Below are 19379 nucleotides of genomic sequence, written 5' to 3' on the forward strand. Positions count from 1 at the left end.
AGCCCTTCATTATCAGGGCCGCAGCCTCTGTGTAGCCCTCCACCCCCGCCGTTTCCCGTCGGGGCAACATGAAAACCCATGACGGTGACACAGAGCCAGTCCAGTAGCTTCAGTGCAAGAAAAATCACAAAAACTCAAACACATCCTAAACATGGGCAGTTGGTAGGAGCAGATTCCTCAATTCAACCTGTTCAGAGGCTTTCTGGGCTAGCACAGCTCTGATCACAGGCTTGCGCTTTCTGCTCCCCGTGAAGGGCGGCAAGGAGGCCGGGCTCTGCCATTCTGCAGGCTTCGCTACGTGGAACCTGCCCTGTGGCCTCGGTGGCCTGTGCCAGACAGCGTAACCGTCGCCCGCAGTGAACACTCGGCACAGCGCAGCAGGCTTGGGGAAGAACAGAAAGTGACCTCTAAGCCTGCAGAAGACGCTAAGCCACGCACAGCCTCACGCGCACTGCGTGTCAATCGCCTCCGAAGCAGGAACAAGCTCTTTATAGTTCCAGTAAATGCAAAGGCCGCCCTGGAAAACTGCGTGAACCTTTCTGACAACTCACAGGTGGGGAGCCACTGCCTGAGACACAAAGGTAAAGAATTAACCTGAAACTGCATATTATAAAACTTATTTTTAAGTGGTGGCGCTGAATTTAAAAGACTCCCAAAAATACTGCATTAGAAAGTGACAGAGTGAAACCGTGAGGCTGACCACAGGAGTCCCGGGAAATTTCACCAAATGTTACGTCAAAACTGGGAAACAGAAGAACCGCACCTGATGAAACATTCGATTAATCACTTGAGTCCTCCCCACATACGAAGCTCTGTAAAAAGTGTTCCCAGAAGGTAAAGTGAGCAGGAGGGCTGTGAACACACAAAGAGAGAGCCACTTCGTCCACGGACCACAACAAAAGAAACGCTAACGAGTGCCTATGACACGCTGGAGTCCAGGGCTCTGGGTGCAGCTGGGACGGGGATACTCAGGGTCCCACTGTCCAGAAGGGAAACCAGGGTGGAAACACCAGGGAGCCTGTCCCAGGGTGCAGAGCCAGTGAACGGTGGTTCATACTGGGCCAATCCCAGCTGCCAGGCTCTGGGGCTCCTCGGGACAGAATCCTGTTGGCTTCACTCTGGGGTGAGAGAGGCGGCACCATCCCCCAAAGGCACCTGGAGAAGTGGTGTTACCCTCCATCCCGGTCCCCGGCGTTACCCTCCATGCCCCTGTCCGTTACCCTCCATGCCCCTGTCCTCGGCGTTACCCTCCATCCCCCTGTCCCTGGTGTTACCCTCCGTCCTCTCTCCCCAGTGTTGCTCACCATCCTCCTCACCTCCAGGCCCCTCTCCCTGTCCTCCCTCACTTTCCTGTTCAGCCAGAGCACATCACATGTCTCTTCCCTTTTCAAGAGGCTCAGCTGCACCCAGAGGCATTCCAGCCTATTCGGGATGGGGCATACACCCTGGGGAAATGCCAGCACAGGGCCGGAAGGGCCTGAGACCCTCTCACTGTCGCCCAAGAAGGATGGAACAGCCCACAGTCACGCTGATTGTCAGGCAGGATGAAAACTTCTGTGTCCGAAATGCTCTTTTCACTGGAACTGTTCAGATCATTCGTGAACAAATCCGTTAAGTACCAGCAAGGGCCATTCCCACTTATTCTCTGGCTACAGTTTTCCACCCACCAGCAACCACACTCCTAGGAATTATCCCTAACGCACAATCAGCGCCTTGTGCCTTTAGGAAAACCTCTTTCTCTCCAGCTTTGTCCTCCTTCCACAAAAGGTGCCTCTGACTGCCTCACTCGCCACACCAGGATTTCACTCGGCTACGGAGGAAAATCTGCGTGGGGCTCAGAGGTGGGTGGTCCCTGCATGGGCAGCAGGTCTGTGACATCCTCCAAGGAGCCTGGCCCAGGCCTGCCTCACACGCCAGGACTCTGCCTTCTGGCCCTCGGGCCCCCGAAGCTGCTTTCCCTCCAGGTGTCATGCCCCGGGCAAGAAGGCTGGACAAGGGCCCAGGGCTGCTGTGGGTCGGGAAAGCCTCCTGACACTTCCCACTCCAGGAACCCCCATCAGCATCCCAGCATCTGGACCTGTGTCACCAGCCGCTCCGCCGTGCAAGACAATTGGATTTTCAGCTGGGTGTGCTGCTTCCCTAAACAAAGTAGGGTGTTGTTACTGAGGAAAAAGGAAAAAATTGGCATCCTCTGGGCAAAACTGCGACATCCAGCCACCGGTTCTCACCACCCCAGAGATGTCCACCCAGGGCAGATAGTGTCTTCAACCAAGCGCCACTGACCCAGAGTGCAGTAATTAGTACACTTTCACCAGAGTCACCCACTCCTTCACCTTTACACCCAAGAAAAACATGTTTGCCAGGCAAATTAGGTGTCCAGGAGGTGTAAGGAAACCCCAAGCCTGCTTTAAGCCTCAGACTTTTGAGACCGTTGAGGGCCGTGCACACTAGAGCAAGGCTGCACCCGAAAGCTCTGCTCCTGCCAGACATCATGGACAGACCGCACGGCTCAGCCACATGGACCCTTCCAGGGGACCTCCGTGGTACACGCAATGATGTACACTTCGTTCAGCCTCGAACAGACCACGCCCTCATTACAGGGTCGGTGGTCCACCTCCTGCCATCAGCCCCCCACCTCACGGACGGTCTGTGTCTGCATCTGAAATAACTTTGCTGTTTTACCTGGGTACCAAAATGCAGCATCGTGATGTTTAAAGGTCTTTAAATACCAACACTCCGGGTGCAGTCCTTGTCACTTAAATCGCTCACTCGATACAGGCCTCACTCACAACTCTGAGGTAGCTCATACCTTCCCTACCTAACCAAGGAAGAAACGAAGGCATGGAAGCTGCAGCTCCTAAGGATTAGGATTAGGATTAGGATTCAATCTAAGGATTAGATTAGGATTCAAACCAGTGATCTTCGTCACATGCTGACCTACCTCTCAGGCTGAGATAACGTTCAAAATTAACCAGGTAGAACAGCGTTCCATAAATCAGCTGGAAATGGTCCTTGTGGATGGGCCTGTGGTTACTCCCTGAAGAACAAGACCATTAGCCCAAAAATCCACCTGTGTCACACTCAAATGTTTACATATCCAATTATTTGTAAAATCACCCAATCAAGCATGTTCACAACCATTTAGAGCCATATAGATTGTCTGCTTTGCTGACAATCAACCCAAGACCTCTGTCGGCAAAGGGCACGGTGCCAGGTCCAGAGAAGGTGGGACAGAGACACAAACAGGAACCTCTCCATCCCTGGGAGCCTTGCTCTGATGGGCCCGTGAGGACATGGTACAGACCGCGGGGCACAGGCAGATGGCAGGCCAGAAGAACGGGCTGCATTGCTGGGAGGCAGTGCTTTGAGCTCTAATGGATGGAACACTGCTAAACAGCGAAGGTGGAGAGAGGGCATGAAGAGGCAGCAAAGCACAGCCAGCCTCGGGGAACCAGAAGCCACAGGGACATCAGGTTGGGTGCTGCTGTCTGCTGCCCACCGGCTGGGGGACTGTACTGGGCCTGGAGGGACATCCCTGACACTCCCCACAAGATGCCAGGGGCACCCCCAGCCCCAGGTGAGAACCACGGATCCCATGGCGAATGAGGCCAGCCTGTGGGAAGTGGGGCTGGGACAGTTCTGCACAGCTTAATAGGAAAGTTGGGTTCTATTTTGTGGGGTTTTGGACACGCCGATGGCTAGTCAGGGCTGTCCGTCAGGAAGTGATTTGAGGACAGACTAGAGAAGGGGCTGCCAAGGGCAGCGGAGCATTCGCTGCCTGGGTCCAAGGAAAAGGAAATAAAGGCTCGCGATGTGACAGTGGGGGGGAGCACAGAGGGAAGGAACTGGTGGAGACACAGGACTGGCCCCGCACAGGGCTTTGAGCAGCTTCCTGGGGGTCGTCCTATTAATTCTCCTCATGGCCCCAAGAGGCGGCTGTAAGGATCCCTCTCCTGAGGACAGAACTGCTCCAGAGCCACACAGCGAGGATCCACAGAACCAAGATCCGGGCCAGCTCCAAAGCGGGTGAACTTGACCCCTCACCCATGGTCCTGAGACAGGGATCGGAACCCCCTGGACACACAGACACAGGAACTGCAGGAAGGGGAAATAGACGCCCCGGACCAGTGGCAAGACCCAGGGTTTCAGCCCTCCAGGGCCACTGGGACCAGCCACTGCACAGGTGGACACACGATGCTTTAACTCACTCTGGGGGAAGGAGCCCTCACTCTCAGGGTGGAGATCGAAGCTCAATCGGGCCAGCCTCCCTGCAGGGCACAGCCTGAGCCACACATGATGCTGAGGTGCCCCAACGTTGGGGTGCTCAGAGCCACTCAGCTGAGATCGTGGTGCTTTCTGTAACCACCCTCGTTTCTTTATGGTATAGATCTGGACTCCATCCTTTGCAATGTGTGGGGTTCTAGGAAGAGGCTGGCCAGCCGGGGAAGTGTCCTGGGCTCTGTCCCAGTGATGATGAACTTGGCTCCCCACAAGAGCAGCCTGTTCACCACAGTGACCCCCGGGGACCACGCCTGCACCCACCTTGCTGAAGATAATTCACTTCTCATCCGTGAAAGAATAAAGCTAGACTAACTCAATTTCACACTCACTTCCAACTTTAACAACTTGTGTTAGGAAATCAAAGACAAGGACTCTGACCACGTCACAAACCCAGGAAGCAAAACCCGAGACTAACGGAACGATGCCACCTTCGCAGTTCCGAGCTTTACTAGTTGTTTTTCTTTTCTGGTCTGTTTTCCTCTTTTGGTTTAAATAATTAAAGATCCTCGTTGACAAGAAAAAAAATTCTCTATGAAACTAAAAAAAATGGTTCTAATTAAACATTTAAACATTCTTCCCTATGCTTTATAAACAGTTGAAATTACAGCTCTACTTACTGTTAAGTACTTTAACCAAATGAAAGATTAATTATACAGACTGGTAATTATAAAAAATAAGGCTACATATTCATGGCATCATGAATAATTAATAAGAACTGTTTGATTTCATTCAGACCAGGGATTCTGTGCTAATAGGCTCTCAGCTGTCTTGAAATAATGGTGAAATTTTAAAATTACTTTTGTACTTAAACGTGTCCGCAAAGTGAAGCACAGCAGCTAACATCCATCGTGGTGCCCAGCAGAGCGACCCGCCCTACTATGTATGGCCAACACCCTGATTCCCGAGGGCTGCATCCCAGGGCTGTGCTAGTGCAGAGAACGTTCAGGAAACAGACCAGGTGGCAGGAGGGGGTCTTGTCCTCAAGGAACCTCATGAGTCTTGCTAAGGGGACAAACAGCGAGAGAATGAAACCGGCAGCCACGGAAAACGGACAGCGATGCCCAGGCCTTGCCATGCATACCCGCTCACTGGCACCTCCCTGAGACCCGTCTGGCACAGGCAGCGGCAGGGTCCGGCCCTTGGAGCGCAGGGATGGCAGAGCAGAGCCATCAAAGCGGGCGGCATGCCGACAGTGGCTTCTCCGCAAGAGCTCCTGGCTCTCAGGTAGCTGAGGGCTCCTCAATGGGAAATTCTGGCTGAGCTCCAGGGGAAAGCCGGTGGGAGGCCCATCTCCTCTGCCCCCATCTCCTCTGCCCCAACCCTGGAAGAGGGTCAGATATCAATGCTAACTCTTGTGCTGACTCAATTAATTCCAACAATTCAGAAAACAAACTTGCTTTAAGTATTAATTTCCTAAAAAGAACTAACATGAATTCAAATAATTCACATAATTAAAATGATTTTAATTGTTAATTTAATTAAAACATCTCCGTTTTCACAGCATCATGTACCTTGGTACTTTCTCCTTATTGCATTTCCCATCTTCCAGGGCAGGTTTCCTTCCACCCAGGGTAGCAGCGACTCTGGTGTCTCGGGTGTTCCCAGGCTTCCGTCAGCCCCTGGGGGGCTTACAGTTCTGCAGCGGTCTCCATCCTCATTAATCTGCATAAGAACATCCGTCCGCAGGGATGTCCTGTGGCCCCGTGGCCACATCTGACGTGCAGCTAAACACTGGGCGTGTCGCCTGGTGACAACAGATGACACAACTGTGGGCAAGGTAGCACCTCTGGGCGCCGACACTCTCGATGAGTTTTTTACAAGACCATTCTTTAATGGGTGAACCCTGACAGGAAACACTAAAGATTGTTTTTAACTATTTTTATATCGAGACAAATCTTTATCAAACGTTCACTCAATGCTAAATGTCACTTCTCCAGCCAACCCCTTTAAGAATACCTAAAACTTAAGACTGGAATGACACTTTCAAACACATACTCTACTCATGCATTCTCGGGAGCAGAGAGCAGCTTAATATTTTCACGATACACAGGCATGAAGTTTGGCGAAGTCATTTTAATATTTTTACCTGAATATTTTAATAAAATCAGAAGATCATTTTCACTCTAATACTCTACTTACAATGTAATTTTCCATTAAATAAACAGTCAATGTTCAGTAACCCACATGCTGATAAACTTTTGAAAACTTTAGAAAGTATTAAGTAAAATCAAAGATTACTTTTAATTTTCGAGCTGGCAAGAGCCTGTGTCAGGGACCAGAGTTGAGATTGAAGAGATAAAAGCACGATTATTTTCTTAAAGAAAAGCGAAATTCGTAAAAGAGACCACGTGATTATATAAAGCAACACAGAATCCGTTTTCCGAAAAGGCAAACGTGGACCACAGAACACCAGCGTTGCCCGTGATGAGAGAAACAGTTAAAAGGAAGAATTCACGGTGGCCCAGCATAGATCAGGTGTGGAAGGACAGAGAGGTGATGAAATGATCCTCCTTCTAACTTCCCAGAAAGGCACAAATGGCCAGCACTGTAACTGAAGACCACGCAGGCACCAGCGTGAACTCAGACTCCATGGCCAGCATCGTAACTGGAGACCACATGGGCAATGGTGTGAACTCAGGCCCCACGGCCCACACCGTAACTGGAGACCACATGGGCACCAGTGTGAACTCAGACCCGACGGCACCTGCCTGGGCTGCTCCAGCCACCACCAGAACCTGTTCTGCAGCTGAACTGGAAGCTGATTCTGGAAGGAACTGAGAAGCATGAGGACGAGATCCTTCTACTTCAACAGGGATCAATTTTTTAATGATTTCTTTCTTTTAGAAAACTGTTAATAAAATACTTTGTTCCAAAATGACCAGGATTTCAGCAGCCTCTACGTTCCTTCAAGTCAATCAAAGCTTTCAAATAAAACCCGGGGCCGCCTGTGTACCTAAGAGCCTGGGCACTGAACATTCAGACAAAACGTCCAGGGTGAGAGTGTTCACGTCCCAGCGTATGTGTTTGAAAGCAGAGAACTGAGATTCTTCTGGGTTAATGCAGGCGATTGGGCCAAAAAACAAGGCACATCCACCTGTGAATGGGATGAGCTCCCAGCTGGCTGCGCAGAGGTTGTAGATATGAAGGAACTCACTTCCCTGCACACTGAAGGGCATCAGCATCTCCACTTCGACCGCACCTGGGCTCTGCTCGCCCCTCACAAGCTAGGATGACAGTGGCTGCTTCTGGACAGAATGTCAAGGACGGATGGACAGACATCCTGGACAGACACTGTACAGAGACCAGGGGCTGGGCAGGGGGAAGTGGCACAGCCTTGGGGCCAGCAGGGGCGAGGCCAGGAAGCCTCAGTGAAGGCCTGCATCTCCACATCCAACAGAAGCAGGAGCGGCCACCCAGTGTGGGCTGCAGCTGCGGTGAAGTGGCCAGTGGGACATAGCAGGAGGCCGTGGCCAGCCTTACCCCCAGCCCGGGAGGAGGGGCCCAGCTGCAGACACTGCCCCAGGAGCCGGCATCCTGAGCCCCCAGGGAAGGTGGGAAATTGCCCCTGGGCACTGGGCGCTCAGGCTGGAGGTAGTGAGAGGCCCCCAGAGGCTGCCTCACCAGCCCAGGGGAGGTTACTTCCAGCCCAGAGGCTCAACAGGGCCCTTGGTGGTGAAGCTTAACCTTGTCCTCTGACAGAGGACCATCGAGACAGAGTCACTCAAACCTCTGCCAAGCTCTGCACCCAAGTGAAGCTGTTACCACAGATGCTGAGGCAGGCAGTGCTCATCTCAACTCTGTACAAGTGGTTTCTGTAGCCAGTTCTCCAAATTCTTAATGACAAACCACACTAAACGTGTTTTCAGTATCACCTATGCTCATAGCTGTGTATAAAATAACTATCACCAGGAAAACTAGGTGGTGATCCCAGGAGGAGGAAATCCCCACGACGAGTCAAGAGAACACCAACGGACCGTTGGCTCTTCCCGGCTGAACCCAAGAGTGCTTGGCTGGGCTCACTTCCGTTCTAATTTCCAGATTTATTTTTACTTTCCCACCATTTCATTATGAAAATGTTCTAACATATTTAAAAAGTGGAAGAACAGTACAACGAGTGGTCAAGTTTTCTCCACACGGAGCTCCAACAACTGCTAACATTTTGTTAGATTTGCTTTCTCACTCTCTCTGTAGATCAGACAGAGAGACAGATTTGTTTCTCCTCTGGAGCCACTTGAAGTGAGAGGCTCCTGCTGCCTCACGGAGTCCTCAGGCACACATTCCCTAGGCATAAGGGCCCCTCTGCAGACGCAGTACCATCATCGGCAGACAAGAACGATTTCAGAGCATCGCTGTCCAGGTTATGTTCAGGTAGCACAATCGTCCCGAAAACGTCTTTTCTATCCTGGCCACACACTGTGCCGAGTGACTCTCCTTCCCCGTCTTCGTCAGGAACAGCCTCGCACCCCTTTTATCTGTGATCTTCACTTTTCGAGAGTCCGGGGCCATTGTCCTGTAGAATATCCCCTACCCCAGAGGCATCTGTTTCTAGGGCCATCATTAAATTCCCTACTATGCACCTCCATTCCCTGTAAACAGGAAGTTTCAGTCTCGAGGCGCGATCACCTTCTGTCAAACGCTTCTCGGCAGCTTCCGGGTGAGGCTGCTGGTTCACCAGGGGCGCGAGCTCCTACTCCTGGTCACTGACGGCGCGGCCGCGACCAGCACCACACACCGAATCAGAAACGTCTGGAGGGGCCACCGGCAGCCGAGACACCTGGAGGTGTGAATGGCACAGGCGTGGGGCAAGAGCAAGGTCAAATCATAACGGAACGTCTGATTCCAGACAGTCCCACCTGGGTAAGATGGTGACATCTCCCTAGCAAGTATCTGAAGCCAGAAAGTACAACAGAAAATTCACGACCTGCCTTCGTTCACCCAGGCTGCTCTAACAACACACCACAGGCTGGGTAGGGGCTGGCGAACGACACAAGTTCATTTCTCACAGCTCTCAGTCTCAGTCTCAGGCTGGAAAGTTCATAGTCAAGGCCTGACAGGTTTGCCTGGTGAGGGCTTCCTGGTTCATAGACGGAGCCTTCTCACTGGGTCCACACACCGTGGAAGGAGTGAAGGAGCTCTCTGTAGTCCCTTTTTTGAGGGCACAAATCCCATTTATGAGACCCTCACGACCTCCTCACCGCCCAAAGCTCCCCCTCCTAGCACTATCTCCTCGCGGGTGACGATTCCAACTTGTGAATCTTGGGGAGACACAAACATTACAAAAGCCCATCATTTAATTTTTTTAAAGGCATTTTTGCTTCTACAAAGTCTCAAGATAAAATGAAAAGAAAGAGGTCTGAGTCAATCCACACAGTTCTCCCAAAAAGGCAAGTGATCAATTGCCACCACTTTTTATCCGAGACCCGCTGGGTGCCCCGGTCTGCACGACTAATCCTAAATCACCATCCTCTCCTCTGCCACTCAGAGGTCAGAGTCAGTCCAGAGCTTAACACCAAGGCAGAGCTACTGAATGACACCAGCTAATCCAGTAAGACAAGCCAAGACTCCTACCCAAGGCCTAATACTTCCCCCAGGGAAACATGGAAGGGCCAGACACCTGGCAGCCCTTCCTTCCTGCTCTAAAGCCCCAGAGACACAGCCCCGCCAGGTGTGTGTCTCGGGCAACGCACGGTAATGTCAGCTGGGCACCGAGTCTGAGAACATGTTCCCAAGTAAAAATGAAAACAAGACTGCTGAGAAAAGTTCATGCTTAATCACCTCTGTGCTAAATTCTAAATGCAATGTTATTTCAGAGCTAGGTGGAAGTAATTCCTTAAAAATATATATATGAACAGTGACTAGCAACCAGGGTGATAAGTACTCAATATGTGTTTGATGAATAAATGAATTTTTAAAATTTATGAAAAGAACACACTCTATTTAGGAGAATTCTATTTAATCGGACGTCCTAACTATACAGTGGCTCCTTTGTGCTGACAGCAGAGTTTGCTTCAGTTAACTCAAAAAATGGTAAGTCACTCTAACAGGAAACCAAAAGGCTTTACAGAGAGTCAAATTATGGTGCCAATTCAACTGTGCATGGCAATTTCACCTTAATATTTAAATTCCTGAAGCACCATACTCAGAAAACAAGACATAACATATATAAATGCATCGCCTGAAGCACCATCATCTAGAATTTGACAAAGTTTGACTGTGAGTTTCAAGAAAAGGGCTGACGAGGTCAAGAAGTTCCTTCCCCTCTCCACTTACCTCCCATTTTGGTGACCAACTTAATGCAGAGAAATTCCTGTTTCGGGTTTACAGACATTGAAGCAATCCTGGTATCTCTTCCCCCAAGACACCAACAGGCTGAAGTCTGCAGGGTGCACATACTGAAAATCACAGGAGCACTGGAGAGGCGGAAAGAGGTGCCCGTGAAGATGTCGTCCTTTCCAAGACAGGCTCTGATTCCGCCTCCGGGCCCTTTTGCAAAAAGCCATTGCTACAAATTCACAGCCACCAGGAGGAAACACACAAAAGACCCCACTGCCCTCCTGGCTTCCCAGAAGGCCTCAGAAGAACGAGACATGGAGCCTGCGTACAATCCTGGACCCTCCTCCCTGCATTCAGTTTGACGTGTGTCACTTGTTTGACTGACAGAGGTCCCACAATGGGCACAAGGAGACCCGTCAGGTCAAGAGGGTGCTGCCCGGCTCATGGTCCACACATGGGGATGTGTCAGGTCGGGAAGGTGCTGCCCGGCTCACGGTCCACACACGGGCACCCGTCAGGTCAGGAGGGTGCTGCGCAGCTCTCAGTATCAGCCACATATGCACATTCTTCACTGAAGCCACTGCATGAAACCACTGCATGAAGCCACGCTGGAAGCACTTTCTGGCAGGTTTAGGAGGCTCGTGTCCAAGGTCATTAAACACATGGCAAGCTCGCCTTGGAGGCATTTTACTTTGCTTATGACAATGAAGCATTCTCATTGCACTGAATAGAGCATGCTTTCTTGTTCAGTGCCTCTTTGAGATAGGCATTTTGTGCCTGTCTTACAGATTACATCAAGGCCCTAATACATTTAGACCCTTTTCTCAGGTACACACAAAGCAGCGGCATCTCTAGAATGTGTTTTGGACCACGGGAGGAAACCAAATCGCAGCATTATCCATTGATGTTGCTTAAAGTGTATTTCCAAATGTGTCTCCCGAGCTCGGCTTCCGCTGACCACACGGCATCTGCTGGGCACTCTGTGCTCTTTCTCCCACACTCGCCACGCCTGTGGTCCTGTGCCTGTCCTTCCACACATCCCCAGGCGGCTAAATCTCCCACACTCACCACGCCTGTGGGCCTGTGCCTGTCCCTCCAGGCCTCCGCACCTACCACACAGCTAACGCACACCTCCCACAGGCGGCAAGTGCCTGAACATCCCCACGGCTGGAGGGGCTGGAGTAGGTTCTACAGAACCCACAGACAGGCATGGCCACCCCGCCCACGGCCACCAGAGGCTTTGCTTTGTCTCTAGAGGTGCCTTCGATGAGGCGACATGGCAGATGACCCAGTATTAGGTAATTAAGACTCAGGAAATCACGGCGGTCCTACCTTTAGAACTCACCTCTCTCCCCAGCACTACATCGCGAAGGGTGGGTCGCCAGAGCTGCGGAAGAGATGCCCAAGGCTCCCTCCTGCCCTGACAGGCTGGGACACTGCTCCCCTCTGTTGGTTTCTCACCGCACCTCAATAAACTGAGCTCACAGCAAGAGGCAGGCATGGGCTGAGTAGAAACACACAGCAGACCCCGGGTGGACAGGACGGAGGACAAGGGTGCTCAAGGAGACGAGGGTGTGCCCCAGGAAGAAGGTGCATGCGGGGTAGTGGGGGCACGGGGGGAAGAGGGTGCACAGGCTCCGAGAACCTGGTGGCAGCAAGGCCGGTCAAGGCTGAACTCCAACAGAGGCAGCAGCAACGGTGTTGGGCAAGTCACAGAGAAAGCACCACCCAGAGGGGCTGCAAGAACCAGCAGCGACCCCAACCCAACATGCTCATCGGACTGGGCACACACACACGCTGTGGACACGTGTGAATATGTTCCAATTAACGTGATGTTACATAATAATCAACAATGTTAACCCCACGACTTCATTACATGGCATCTGGCACATTGAGACTTTTTATTCTGTCTCTCTTCCTATACAAAGAAGTGGAAAATAGGTCCAAGATCATTCACAACAAATTATGGCTAATTGCAAAAAAAAAAAAAAAAAATTCCTACCCTCACCTTGGAGGATCTCAAGGCAACACCTCGTTCTTTGAGGTCATGGATTGGACGCTCTCCGGACCTCTAGGTGGATCTGAAACTGCAAGGAATCCCCAAATGGGCAGTTTTGGGGCCAGCACAGACGCCAGCCATACATCCAGGCAGGTCTTGGCAGGTTGCTCCGTGACCTCGTCTGGTTCACTAACCTTTTCTTGCACTCAGAACCCGCCAGGAACGAGGGCACCGGCCCGCACGTCTCTGCTCCCAAGGCTACATCCCCTATGTTCTGCTGCACTCTGGGTTCCATGCCTTAGATCCCAGGCACCTTAAAGTTGACGTTTCCCCACCAGCCCTCATGAAGATGATACTCAGATAACGTCCTTCCTCTCCCACCTGGTCAGTACCCAGGGAGAAAGGAACCCGGGTCTCAGTTTGATTTTCTGCCAGTCCATCAAAAAACAGCTGGCCAGCAGCACTGGTGCACAGCACTGCCAGGTTACCCGTGAGGAAAACAAAGCAAAACGAGATATACTCAGGTCAGCTGCGGCAAGTGCTTCCACATCCCTGCTCCAACAAGGAAAGACAGGAGGCCGGGAGGGTGGCTCACACCTCTTGTCCTTCCTCGTTGGGTCAGAGGTACAGAAGCATTTTGGGAGACTGAGGCAGGACAAATGCTTGAATTTGAGACCAGCCTGGGCAAAATAGCAAGACCCTGTCTCTAAAAAAAAATACAAAAATTAGCCAGGTGTGGTATCATGCCTGTAGTCCCAGATACTCAGGGGGCTGAGGTGAGAGGATCACCTGAGTCCAGGAGGCGGAGGTTGCAGGGAGCAAAGATTGCACCACTGCACTCCAGCCTGGGCATCAGGGTGAGACCCTGTATCAAAAAAAAAAGAAAAGAAAGAAATACAGGAGACCACTAATAATTCCAAATATTTTCCAGATATGGTGAAGGAAATCATTTTTCTTCCTACACCCATTCTAAGGAAACGTTTCTATTTTTCTGCTATACAATTTGATAAGCTGCCATTTCAGATCCTGGCCTCTTTAAGCAGGACTTGCTGGAGTGCTAGCAAAGCAGCGCTCTGAAACCTCAGCATCCTCAGGCCCACCTGGAGGGCAGGTGAAGGATGCTGGGCCTCCACCTCCAAAAGTCACACTGGGGTGGGGCAGATCTGGGGTGAGGCAGGGTTTGTACTTCTAATGCATTGCAGTCTAGGGCCACACCACCCTAAACACGCCCATCTCATCTAATGCATACCAGAGGGAGAAGCCACGTGGGGCAGGTCACAGAGCAAGCGTCCAGGCACCAGGTCACCAGTTGTCTATTTAAATGCAAAGCTGTCAAACAGCTTAAGTCAAACAGGTTCACCCTCCTAACACATTGGTCAACACAGCTAGTGATAAATATCACTGCTGTTAGACCTTCTGCTCACTGATGACCAGAGCAATGGCCTGAAGCATCAAAGCTGAAGGGTGTGTGCCACGGTCAGGGCTCTGCACACCCCCATCCCAGGCCATCTCACACGGGTGCCTTCACCGGCACTGGGGTCTCACAGACCAGCTCCACGCTCACACTTCCTGGGACGCAACCACCCTTTCAGCCCTTCATGCGTCTGTACCCTATAGCAGTGTTCAAGGGAGGCTAATTTAAGAAAGAAATGTAATATGGACATCTGTGAACTCTTCTTCCATATCCACTGAGTGGCCGTCCAGAAACAGAAATATTAAAAAGAAAAAGAAGATTTAAGAGTCAAACACAGGGCCGGGTGCAGTGGCCCATGCCTGTAATCTCAGCACTTTGGGAGGCCAAGGCGGGCGGATCACATGGGGCCAATAGTTTAAGACCAGCCTACCAGCATGGCAAAATCCTGTCTCTACTAAAAATACAAAAATCAGCCAGGCATAGTGGCACATGCCTGTAATCCCAGCTACTAGGGGGGCTGAGGCAAGAGAATTGCTCGAACTGAAAGGGAGAAGTTGCAGTGAGTGGAGGTTTCAGTGAGCCAAGATCATGACACTGCACTTCAATCTGGACGACAGAGCAAGACTCCGTCTCAAAAAAACAAAAACAGGCCAGGCACGGTGGCTCACGCCTGCAATCCCAGCACTTCAGGAGGCCAAGGCGGGTGGATCACAGTGTCAGGAGATCGAGACCATCCTGGTTAACACTGTGAAACCCCGTCTCTACTAAAAATACAAAAAATTTAGCAGGGCGTGGTGCGGGCACCTGTAGTCCCAGCTACTCGGGAGGCTGGGGCAGGAGAATGGTGTGAACCCGGGAGGCGGAGCTTTCAGTGAGCCTGGGTCGCGCCACTGCACTCCAGCCTGGGTGACAGAGAGAGACTCCATCTCAAAACAACAACAACAACAACAACAACAAAAGCACAGAGACTCGTGGAACAAGCCCTTGCCCCACTCCATGTCAGCTGTGCTGTGCCACCCAGGAGCATGCCAAGCTCAAAGAGTCATCCACCTGCCTTGCGTAAACGATGTCACTACTCGAATCACAGAGACTGAGATTCCCTAGCCCTCGCCATGTGCATGTCACTCACAAGGAGGCATAAGGACCCCCGCAATTCACAGGGAATCCCTCTGGCCATCCGATGACCATCCATTCATAAATAAAAAGCATTAATTCCTGCTGGGCTGCAGAGGTGTACACATCAATACTTGTTACTGTTCACAAATGTTCCACTTGAGGATGGAGTGATGTTATGGAATTGGGAAGAACTTCACAGACATATGAGGGGTGCATTTAAGGAAAAAGTGTAAGGAAAAGGTGAGAAAATGGAATATGCTCACCTCTGTCTTTTCATCACCCTCTAAATCTTATGATTCCAGTTCTGTTCATTCTGCAGTGAAAAATAACAAGTGATTCACATTCAGACACAAGGTGGCTTAGGAAACTGTGGCTGTTTTACAAAGATGAAACAATTTAGAAGATCAGGATTCCATGAACCTACTTACTTAAAGAGATAAGAGACTGGGAGTTACACATCAGCTTACCAAGGCTGCCCCAAAGTCCAGGAGCCCCTTAGGAGAACAGAGAATGTGCAGCCTCCACAGACCAATGCAGGTGGCTGGGCCCAAGAGTGGGGACAGGGAGGCTGCAGGAGGCTTGCAGAGGGAGCTGTCCCGCCAGCCTCTCACAGAAATTCCTAATTAAACCCTGACAGCAACTCTGTTTAGTGAATTGTCTCCTGGTTACTAAGAAGAGTGAAGCTGTTGAAAGCCTACAGCCAACCCTCTGGATAACAGTTGAGATGTATTTTAGAGAAGGAAATCATCCTGTCACAATCCCAGACCTGCCAACAGCTGCAAGCACGTCCTGGGAGTGCGGCTTCTTGCTCTGTCAGCACCAGAGCCCACTGTAGAGCCACACGGGTTCTGTCCAACATTCCCACTTCAGGGAGTCTGGGCAGGTGCAGCTGAAACACCCAGGGGACAACCCCCACCCCCACTTCTCAAAAGTACATGCAGAGGCAGACAGAATGAAACATGGCCCCCAAACCTCAGACGTACGGTTCAGCAACACGGCCCACCATAGAGCCACATGGGCTCTGCTCGACGCCCCCAATTCACAGAGTCTAGGCAGGTCCAGCTGAAACAGCACCTGGGGGGCAACCTCCAACCCCACTTCTCAAAAGTACATGCAGAGGCAGACAGAATAAAACACGGCCCCTGAGCCTCCGACATAAAGTTTGGCACGGGCATCTGTGAAACAAGAACAAAAGTCGCATGGGAAATTGAGCACAAAAATGAAAAAAATAACAGAATTACAGTGAAGATGGATGAGATGGGAGGATTGCGAGGAAGTTGAGAAAGGGACTGAGGACCTGAAGGGGCACATAAGGGTTGGACATTCCTCACAAAGTAACAAAAACACCTCTAGATGAGGTGGGACATCATCTTCATTATGGAAATAAAGGGGAAAAGCCTGAAAACATCAGTTTCCTACCAGGAAGCAAAAATCAAACTGGCTTCAGACTTCTCCTCTACAACACTGGATTCCAAAAGATGAGGATGTGGCATCCGTGGTGTCTTGAGGGAGAGCTGGCACAAACGTCCCAGAGCTGCCGTCTCCAGAAGCAGCTGAAACAGCCTCAGATCCAGCAAACTCTTGTCTTGAAAAATCTATCAGAGTACACCCCCTTATCAAAGGGTCACGTGGCTGCAGGGCTTGTGGTGTAAGGCAATTTAGAAATCTTACTCCGTGCAGACCCTAAACTTGGGAGGCTGCTGGTCACACCCTGGGAGGACCTCAGCCAGTGGGAAGCCCTGTGCCTCCTCTCTGCTCCATCTCTAAAGCCAAGAAACATTTTATGCATAAAATTACGTTATTTCCAATTTGTTAAATTGTATATATTAAGTCCACAAAGAGACCAAGAAAATGTATAAAAACATTGATGACTTCATGGTGGTATTATAATTAATTTTTAAACAACACTTGTTGTCTAAATTTTCCAGACTGAAAAAAATACTCTTTTTAGCAAGAAAGGTGCTTTTAAAGTCACCATAAACAATTACATATCCATCCTACGAACGTGGTCTTAAAATAAAAAGTGAAGAGCAAAAACAGCAGAAGGAAGTGCATGAATATGTTGAAAACGTTTATCTCTGAATGGGGAGGGGCTGTTTTGTCTTCCATTTCCCTGTGTTTGAAGTGTCACCTCTGTAATGTAATAATAGAGCAAACACAACAGTTGAGGAAACACTGCTGCCCACTAGGGCATAAACCAAGTCTCCTCCAAAATGCTGCGACCCCAACCTCTGATTTTTTCTTTTAAATCAGCTAGGTTTTCTCCCCTAAAAAGAAGCATATTGGATCATTACTCTTTAAAGTTAGGTGACTTAACAGGCATACAGACTTAAACACCTTCTGGAAAGGTGATGTGTCAAGTTTAACTAAGATTTGTTTTGTTCTGAAAAGAGCAGGGGCACGTTCCCAGGTGAGGGGACTCCAGGAAACACTGGCTGTGTCCGATGGGCCCTCAGCTGGAGAAACAAGCGCTCGACGCCTCCACCCTCCACCCGGACTCAGCAGGAAAGGGGTGCAGAGCTGAAGACAGACTCGTCTATAAAAACCCCAAGGGCTGTTTCCAGGAGCTACTCACTGCCCGGTGCCGCCTCACCCTGCCCCCCTGTGCAGGTACCGGAGCTGCTGTCCAGCCTTCCCCAGACTCTCCACGCCTCCTTCCACCCCCACGCCAACCTGCACCACCCAACTTCCCACCGTCACTTACTGACCACCCGCCTTAACTCCCGCATAGCCTGGAAACTGCAAAGCTGCCCGGTAGCAAGAGGGGATGGGCAGTGACCGCACCAGCCAGGTGGCACCTGCTCCCACCAGACTGCAGGGTCACAGCGCCTGCCTCATGGAGCCGTTGTTATGCACAAGTACAGTGGGAAATCAATGCAGCTTTAGCTTTACTTTGGTGCTAAATTAACTTTATAACACTTGGTTATAACATACATTAATTTTTACAGCAATTACTAAAATAACAACTCATAATGCATTCATTTACCATATTCAGAAAAGCAACTGAAAAACCAAACACACAGCAGAATTTTATAGGACTGTAGTAGTTTTTGTTAGGCTGTCAAATTATTTTAAGCTCAAAATTAAAGTAATTAAATCTGTGACTCTCAACTGGGGGAGGTGGGCACACACAGAGAGGGGAAGGTAAAATCCTTTTTTTCTTCCAAACCTCACACAGACCCACTCAGCTGGCAATTTCCATTGCTGGAATTATGTCTTGCTCCTTACGTTAAAAACAACTGCCTTCATGCCTATTAAAAATAATGTTTCTTCCTTTCCTGAGTGACTGTGAAATGAGCCATGGTGGCAAGGTAGGCACGAACAGTGGGAAACTGAGTCCATGTCCACATTTGATGGTGGGCGAGAACAGAAGAAAATTGAGTCCACATCGACATTTGATGGTGGGTGAGAACAGAAGGTAACTAGGTCCACATCTATATTTGATGGTGGACAAGAACAGAGGGAAACTGAATCCGTGTCCACATTTGATGGTGGGCAAGAACAGAGGGAAAGTGTGTCCAAGTCCACATTTGATGGTTAGCCAGAACAGGGGGAAGCTGGGTCCACGTCCACATTTGATGGTGGGAGAGAACGGGGGAAACTGGGTCCACGTCCACATTTGATGATGGGCGAGAACACGGGGAAACTGGGTCAACGTCCACATTTGATGATGGGCGAGACCAGGGGGAAACTGAGTCCACATCCACATTTGATGGTGGGAGAGAACAGGGGAAAACTCGGTCCACGTCCACATTTGATGGTGGCTTTTAATGCACTGCAGCCTGTGTCCTCTTGACCTTCACTAATTTTCAGGTAGTAAGAAAGCATTTTTTCTTATTGGAAAGGAGAAAACTAAGTGGCTGTAAAATAATATAATTTCCTTAAAGCAAAACAACAGAGAACCAACTTTGACTTTTTCCACATTACCCAGTAATTCTAAGACTCAGGGTTTTGTCATATTACAGCAAATGCCGTTCATTAGGGGGAAATTGGAAGTCAGAACAGTGTGTGCTATTCAAATTCTCAATGAATAATTAACTCAAATGGGTTCAGAGTGCTATAAAATGAAATTAATTTGTTTTTAGTTTAACCCCAAATCCCCAATCCTTTGCCAAATGATCCTCTATGTATCCTACATAAAGGACAGGGTCTTTCTGGCAGAAAACCATTAAAAGTTTTATTTGCAGTAAGAGAAGCATACCTTCTTATTATCAAACAGGTGCATGGCCCCCTTGCGGGGGGATCACCCGTCACCCGCATCCCCGTGTGTCACGGTGTTGCCGCACACCATTAACG

This window comes from Macaca nemestrina (assembly GCF_043159975.1).
Source record: "Macaca nemestrina isolate mMacNem1 chromosome 4 unlocalized genomic scaffold, mMacNem.hap1 SUPER_4_unloc_5, whole genome shotgun sequence".
NCBI classification, from domain to species: domain Eukaryota; kingdom Metazoa; phylum Chordata; class Mammalia; order Primates; family Cercopithecidae; genus Macaca; species Macaca nemestrina.